Here is a 7,453-nt window from a genome sequence, read left to right as displayed (position 1 = left end):
GAGAACAAATGGTGCTTCTTTTAGTAAATGATGATAATAATAGTAATGATAATGACTAACAGTTACCGAGGATTTACCATGTGCCCACACTGTGCTGACCATTCTATGTGACTGACCTCATGTTCACCTGACAATGACTCCATAAGGTAAGCATTATTATCTCCACTTTGCAGACAAGAAACAGAAGCTTAGAAAGGTGAAACAACTTTCAAAGTTGCACAAAAAAATAACAGTAGAGCAGGAATCCAAACCTAGACCCACACTTTCTCCTCACCTCACTCCTTTGCCATATATGCAATTCAGAAAAGCTATCAAGGGCTTTCCTGGTGGCACAGTGGTTAAGAATCTGCCTGCCAGTGCAGGGGACATGGGTTCGAGCCCTGCTCCGGGAAGATCCCACATGTCACGGAGCAACCAAGCCCGTGTGCCACAACTACTGAGCCTGAGCTCTAGAGCCCGCAAGCCACAACTGCTGAGCCTGTGTGCCACAACTACTGAAGCCCGCGCCTAGAGCCCGTGCTCCGCAACAAGAGAAGCCACCGCAATGGGAAGACCACACACCGCAACAAAGAGTAGCCCCCGCTCGCCACAGCTAGAGAAAGCCCGCACGCAGCAACAAAGACCCAACGCAGCCAAAAATAAATAAATAAATTTAAAAGAAAGAAAAGCTATCAAGAGAAATATCTTTTTTGTTTTTTTTTAACCTGCCATGAAATGTTGGCAAAAATGTAGTAGTGACATTCAGATGGGGAGAAAACAATGATGGGGGAAAAGTGAGGAAGCAGTGGCTTCTATGAAGTTGTGCCTGTACCAGGGCTAAGCTGTCATTATATGATGCACACATCAAGCGTTAGCCATCATCAAGAATATAGCATCTTAATACGCGTTTCATGTGGCATCTCAGTGATGCTGAGGTGCTGTCTTCACACTGAAAACTTTTCAGACATTTCTGGGTTACTGTAATAAAATGGGCGGTGAGATCCAGAATTTACTTTTTACTTTTCAGGCCAGAGCAAAATGCTGGTATGACCATTTCAATTGAGAAAAGAAATTATTGCAAGAAATTACTCTCTATCTGATTCAAGAAAAGCTGTTATTAGCTAAATCCTTCTTTTATTTAAATGAACATATGATCTTTGTGGGGACACAAACAGTCAGCCCATAGCAAGCTGTAACATACATACACTGAAGTGCACAACTCCGGTGCACAGCTAAAACTTCCACTCGGATCTAGAAACCACTGCCAGCACCCCACAGTTCTCCGTATCCCCTCTCAGTTCGTACTTCTCGGAGGCAACCACTAATATAGCCTCTAGCACTATAAATTAATTTGGGCTGTTTTGAACTTTATGTAAATGAAATCATGCAGTATGTAACCTTTGTGTCTGCGAGCTTCAACCAGTTTGCTGCAGGAAGCTGCTGTTTGCTCTTTATCATTGGTATATAGTATTCTGTTGTATGAATGTAACACCACTACTGACCCACTCAGCATTGGTGGACATTAGGGTGGCTTTCAGTTTTGAGTTATTATGAATAGTGCTGCTATAAATACTTTCACACATTTTTTTTGGTGGACGTATGTACTGATTTCTCTTGGATCTATATCTAGGAAGGAAATTGCCAGGTCATAGTATAGGTATACTAGACAGAGTTGAGTAGTCGCAACAGAGATTACGTGGCCCCCAAAGTTGAAAATATTTACTGTTATTCGTTTAACAAATATTTAGTGAAAACTTGTCATGTGTCAGCCGTTGTTCTCAGCACTGTGGGTGTGTCATGGCGAGAAAACAGACCAACATCCCTGTGCTTATAGAACTGGCATTTTTATATTTCAGTAATATCATGAATTAATATTCAGACATTATGGGGACTTCCCTGGAGGTCCAGTGGTTAAGAATCTGCACTTCCACTACAGGGGGCACAGGTTCGGTCCCTAAATCGGGGAACTAAGATCCCACATGCCTGGCAGTGCGGCAAAAAAAAAAGAAATCAGACATTATCTACATGGTTTCTTAACTGTCCATAGGTGAGATTTTTCTATTTTGTTTCTAAAGGTCTGAGCGGTGATGATCTCTCATGTGTTAGGCAGGGTAGACAAACTGGCCTGAAAGAGTGGGATTTTCCAAGGCTCTCCTGGCAGAAATGGTCCAGTTCCTACCACGGTAAACAGCATCCTCAAATGGAAATTCGAAATCCCTCCTCACTAGCACATCCCATCTCTGTGGAGTATTCCTGCAGGGTGCTGGAGCAGGATGCTTTGCCCTTGTGGGCTGGGCTGGGCCAGCTCTGACTCCGGCCAGCAGACAGCCCAGTGTGTCAGCAGTAGTCACCCCCAGCTGCAAGGTCAAGGTCAACGTGCAGTAGTGCAGGCCTAGTGCTGTTTTCTTGGAAGGAATGATTTGTTTTAAGTAACTTCAGACCTTTTTTTTTTTTTTTTTTTTTGCGGTATGCGGGCCTCTCACTGTTATGGCCTCTCCCGTTGCGGAGCACAGGCTCCGGACGCGCAGGCTCAGCGGCCATGGCTCACGGGCCCAGCCGCTGCGCGGCATGTGGGATCTTCCCGGACCGGGGCACGAACCCGTGTCCCCTGCATCGGCAGGCGGACTCTCAACCACTGCACCACCAGGGAAGCCCCTTCAGACCTTTTAATATGCTTCCCAAGAAGTTAACTATTCAGAAACTTCCTCCTCTTCCCCCCACCCCCACCCCCCAGATTAAAGGGAAAACAAGAACTCCAGAAAAATAGGAAACATCTGACCTCCATTAAAGTGAAAACAAACAAACAGACTCTTAAAACATCTCTTAAGAGTTTAAAGCTGTATCCACGTAAGTTACTTTTACTCACAGCAAGCAGGTGAGTGACATTATCCAGGTATGAAAAAACCATGAAATAAAAGACGGCTTAGAAAATACTGCTTTCAGCCCATGTAATAAATACCTTACTTTTAATGTAGGGAAAGAAGTGCACACTTAATAGAAAATTTATTTCTTCCAGCCCTCATTAAATAAATGTGAACAAATATTTAAAAAATACTAGAGAGTCGAAGGGGCCCAAAGTCTTGTTTGTTTGTTTGTTTTTCTTATCTAATTCATCATTTCTTCCACCTAGACTGTGAGCTCCACAATGGAGGGCATTCTTGTTTGTGACTAAATTCCCATTTATGGAATAAATACACGAACATAGAGCTTACTCTGCACAATGCCTGGTACACACATAAGGGCTTAATAAACAATTGCTGATGTTGCTATTGTTATTGTTACTATTATTATGAAGGTCATCATTATTATAGCTAAAGGGAAATTTTAATATTGACTAGAAAAGCTCCCGTATATTACAGGCTAAAACAAATTTGAAAACTAAGTAGCACCATCATCCCTCCAGGTGTGCAGGCCAAGAAACTATGATTGTCCTTAGCACTTCCATTTACCTCATCCCTGGCAAACATCACCAAACAGAAGCCACTTCACCTTCTAAAGTTCCCTTCGCTCTACCCAGGACCATCAGCCCAGTCTAAGCTATCGTCACCTCTTTTTTTTTTTTTTAATTAGGTCAACACTTTATTTTATTTTTTTAATTATTTAAAAATTTTTTATTGGAGTATAGTTGATTTACAGTGTTGTGTTAGTTTCAGGTGTACAGCAAAGTGAATCAGTTATACATATACATATATCCACTCTCTTTAGATTCTTTTCCCATATAGGTTATTACAGAGTATTGAGTAGAGTTCCCTGTACTATACAGTAGATCCTTATTAGTTATCTATTTTTTATGTAGTAGTGTGTATACATCATCAATGTCATCACCTCTTGTATCCTACTGCAGATCTACCAAATGCCCCCTTCATACTCCAGGCAGGCCCCTTCACCAGGGGACCATCCTGATCCTCTTAAAATGCAAATTAGAAAAAAACCCAAACAATCCTTTTATGATTACAGAAGGACATGTGTACAGTACTATAGAATGTTTTAAGGTTTAAATAAATTAATATTAAAATTTTTAAACATATCTCTACCCCCAGAGATTACCACCATTCGTACTTTAGTATATGTTTGCGCCACCTTGACAATATTTGTCACAATTATAATTTTACATTTATTTGGATGATTTGTAAAACAATGTGTATCTTCCCCAAAGGTGATAAAACCACCTAAGGACAAGGACCTTGTCTGGTTTGCCCCAAGTGTAGCCCCAGTTCCTAATAAAGTGGGTGACACAGGTTGGTAACTTAACTAATAGTCATTGAGTGGATAAATAAAGGAATAATGTCCTTGAAAAAGTAAACAATAATTTGGTAGGTGTGTTTTGGGGTGTGTAAGCCACTCACACCAGCCCTCTTTCTTAGAATTAATTCCCCAGCCCAATGAGTTAGCTCTGATAGTCACCTTTGTGCTACATGACTCCACTCCCTGATAATTGAGTGGATCAGGGTGGACACATGACCCAAGCTGGGCCAATCAGATTGTTTTTCCTGGGAACTGGGATCTAGACTGCAGAGGCAACCAGTCTCAGGTGTGTCTGGAATTGAGGGACTGGTAGACATTTGGGCAGAAGGGGACTCCTGCTATGTGGGTGAAGAAGCAGAGAAAAACCATCTGCAGATTGAGAAGAATAAAACAGAAACATAGTGCTAAGCAGAGATAAGAGATGGAGAAAAGTATCACGTTCTCAAAGATTTGCTACTTCCTTGTTCTGCTCTGAGAAGCCCAAGTATCCGTGGATAATGAGACACCACGGTACACTGGAAATAGAGCCCCTTCTCTTTTTTTTCAGCTGGCTCAGCTCAATTTCTAGCACTTGTAAACCAAAGAGTCTCAACTGAAACGTGCTATTTATATATTAGGCTGTAAGACTAATCAAAGTGATCATAGTAATCTGCCTAGGGCCACACCTTATGGTCAGATTCACCTAGGTGAGAAAACCCAGCCTACTAAATCTTCCTCTACCTGCCCTAGCCTATTGGGTAAGAAATGAACCAACTATGGGGGGGATATCTTCTGCTTGAGACAGAGAGAGCAGGACGTGAGCTGGAGCCACACTTGACTTTTGAGAGTCTTGACTCTTTCACCTGAAATAGACATGTGGATTCAAACAGGATGAAGAACAGTAATTTCTAACATTTCTGAATAGAGAACTGGGGGAAAAAAAAAAGCGATCAAACCAAAACCAGACTCATAATTTTTGTTATTGGTGGCTTCAGGCTATTTTAAGAAACTGCCTTTGAATTCCCCAAGGAATTTTTTTTTCCTGTTCTTTTTGTCATCCAGTGGACAACTCAGGGTTTACGGGCTCCTGGAAAATCCAGGGGATTTTGCAAAAGAAAAATCTGTGGTGGCTTATGGTTAAAATGGAACTATGCACACTGATCTTTTGTACCAAAATGATCCTGGTAAGCCCCTACCAGGCAGAAATACACTTGAAGGCATGTTCAGTAGTTGAGACAGATGTGTGAAACCATCCACACCCTCATCCTTGAAGTTCTTAAAGCACAGTGTGCTAGTTTGGGGACCAGATGTCCTGTCAGTGTTAGGGACGCAGCCTGGAATTATGGAATAATATTTTTTTTGCTCTGTGACTCTAATTGTGTCCTTGGCTTCTTTGGCCATGCAAGTTAGCAGATTTCCCTCTGGTATTCCAGGGCCATGGTCATTTGCTAAGGCTGGAACTTGACATGGTTCTATCAAAAAATTCTCCTGCATAAGGACCCTCACCAGAGTCAAGGCTAAGACAGAAGGCTAAGACTCTCAATGGCATCTTGTGTAGAAGCCGGTTGAGATTTTTCTGATGAACTTACTGTGTTGGGAGTCAGAGAAAGGTGCTTTCCACCACCTGGTGGTTTGGCAAGCAGAGGGACCTGTTATTATGGCTGCAATTAGCCAACAATGGGGCTAAGCAGACAGGGCAATTCTGGTGTCTCATCCTGGTCCCATTCCCCAGCAATCAAGGGAAGAAGTCTGGCCAGTAATTTACTTGCCTCTGGAGAAAACGGAAGTTGATCTTACTGTCTACTCCAAACTCAGGAAAGACCATTCTCAAGACACTCCCCAAACATTTGCTTATTAGGGCTGATTTGAAAGAGAGAGAAGGAAGGAGAAGAAAGAGAGATGCATGTACACCCTGGACTGCTTATAGTCTGTAAACTGGCAGGTTATTGGTACCAGGCCCTCCTGCTTTTTCCTGCCAGGGGTCAGCCAGGGATGGAAAGGGATACAAAGCAGGGCCAGCTGCTTTGAGTTAAAGGTGCTAAAACAACTTTGGCCAGTAGGGGGCTCCAAATCTCATTCAAATTTGTACATCTCTGGATAGCAGACCCATCAGACTTCATTATATATAATAGTTATCCAGTATCTTAGAGCGTGCATGGGAGCAGAAAATCACCAGAGACCCAGAGATGGGAAAGGACTTCAAGATCACAAGGCTGGGTTGTGGCTGAGCGGAACTAGAACCTAGGTTGGGTAACTCTCTCCGACTCTTAGGCATCACTTTCATCATCAGCCATCAACAAATAACTAATTTTAAAAGACAATCATGTATTGAATGCCTGGCATGTGTAAAGCTCTGTGCTGGGTGGGGGGTGTGTGGCAGGTGGCCGAGGTGCTATGGTCAGGGTGGGGAGGGAAAGGGTGGTGCCAGAGTCCAAATTCATGGTCCTCAAGACCTTCACCAGCTTCTTACTGGTTTAGAAGGCACAACCTAAGCACAGCAAAGTTTAAAAAACAATAAAGATGTAAATAAGCGTTCAGGACAGTAGCGGCTGAACTGTCATAGGGCAATGTATGATTAGTAACCAAATGAATGTTTAGTAATCTGTTTTCACTGCTTTCCTCTATGCTGTCGTCTTTGAGGACTCACGAAGACTACATGGGAGAGGAGGTGAGATGGGCTCTGCGTATGGGAGCTGATAGGATTTGCATGTGCACAGAGGGGCTGTGGAGGCACACGTGGTCCCTGCCCTTGAGGAGCATCCTGCCTGGACGGGGTGGGGGGTTGTTTGTAGGCAGCCTGTGATGCTTATGTGAATGGGGAATTGGAACAAGGGACCCTGAGGGTCAATGGAGAGCAACATTCTGGATCTGCAGGTATCTGTAATGCTCTTTAAATGAACTCTTCTCGTGTGGGAATAAGCTCATACAAGTAGTGGAGGACAAAGATGACAAGTCTAGGACTCCCTAGCTGTATGGCATTGGGCAGCTTACTTAGTTTCTCTTGGTCTCGGTTTGCTACTCTGTAAAATTAAGTAATAAATAACCTCTCTGGTCCCTTCCAGTTAGAAAATTCTGTGGTTGTAAGCATCCTACAATTCTCTGTTTTTGAAAAATCAGATTTCCAGGTATCAGTCAGTTTGCATCTTTATTTTAGGTCCTCTTTCCCTTATTTATCCTAACCTTAAAAAAAATTGCAATTATATTTTGTCATTTGAACTAACACAGTGTCCTTGGATTAGAGTCGTCTGCA

The sequence above is a fragment of the Phocoena sinus genome, chromosome 16 (assembly GCF_008692025.1).
Source record: "Phocoena sinus isolate mPhoSin1 chromosome 16, mPhoSin1.pri, whole genome shotgun sequence".
Taxonomy (NCBI): domain Eukaryota; kingdom Metazoa; phylum Chordata; class Mammalia; order Artiodactyla; family Phocoenidae; genus Phocoena; species Phocoena sinus.
This window is presented reverse-complemented; position numbering follows the sequence as displayed.